Below are 1,106 nucleotides of genomic sequence, written 5' to 3'. Positions count from 1 at the left end.
AGGATGCAACAGCTGGTGCAGCCATTAACTCGTCCACTAGGTATGAGCGAAACCATCAGGTTTCCTAATCCAAGAAGTATATGAAGAGGTACAATTTTCACCATGCCTCGATGAACATCAAACCAAAGAATCGCAAGTTCTTTTTAAACTTTATCTGCTGTGAATGAGATATTCCAGATGTAAATTTGAACCCAACTAACCAGACCACACATCGGAGGAAGCAGCATTTCTGCTGAACTGTTGTAGAGTTTAAATCAGTTTGTTAAATTAAAGAACGTGAACAGGCCCTTCTAAAAAAATTAGCATATTGTGATAAAGGTCATTATTTTCCATAATATAATGATAAAAATGAAACTTTCATATATTTCAGATTCATTGCACACCAACTGAAATATTTCAGGTCTTTAATTGTTTTAATACTGATGATTATGGCATACAGCTCATGAAAACCCAAAATGCCTGTCTCAAAATATTAGCATATCATGAAAAGGTTCTCTAAACAAGCTATTAACCTAACCATCTGAATCAACGACGTAACTCTAAACCCCTGCAAAAGATTCCTGAGGCTTTTAAAAACTCCCAGCCTTGTTCATTACTCAAAACCACAATCATGGGTAAGACTGCCGACCTGACTGCTGTCCAGAAGGCCATCATTGACACCCTCAAGCAAGAGGGTAAGACACAGAAAGAAATTGCTGAACAAATAGGCTGTTCCCAGAGTGCTGTATCAAGGCACCTCAGTGGGAAGTCTGTGGGAAGGGAAAAGTGTGGCAGAAAACGCTGCACAACAAGAAGAGGTGACCGGACCCTGAGGAGGATTGTGGAGAAGGGCCGATTCCAGACCTTGAGGGACCTGCGGAAGCAGTGGACTGAGTCTGGGGTAGAAACATCCAGAGCCACCGTGCACAGGCGTGTGCAGGAAATGGGCTACAGGTGCCGCATTCCCCAGGTCAAGCCACTCTTGAACCAGAAACAGCGGCAGAAGCGCCTGACCTGGGCTCCAGAGAAGCAGCACTGGACTGTTGCTCAGTGGTCCAAAGTACTTTTTTTGGATGAAAGTAAATTTTGCATGTCATTCGGAAATCAAGGTGCCAGAGTCTGGAGGA

The 1,106-nt window shown here is 43.3% G+C and overlaps 1 protein-coding gene across 1 annotated transcript in view; it reads right to left on the bottom strand.

The window, feature by feature from the left end:
- LOC119421540 (galectin-1-like) overlaps nt 1-1,106 on the bottom strand; it is a 14,933-nt gene that overhangs the window by 12,894 nt on the left and 933 nt on the right. The gene's annotated exons all lie outside the window — the stretch shown is intronic.

The sequence above is a fragment of the Nematolebias whitei genome, chromosome 15, assembly GCF_014905685.2.
Source record: "Nematolebias whitei isolate Nwh7 chromosome 15, NemWhi1, whole genome shotgun sequence".
Lineage (NCBI taxonomy): Eukaryota > Metazoa > Chordata > Actinopteri > Cyprinodontiformes > Rivulidae > Nematolebias > Nematolebias whitei.
The sequence above is the reverse complement of the archived record's forward strand: the minus strand, read 5'-3'. Positions and strand labels throughout refer to the sequence as shown.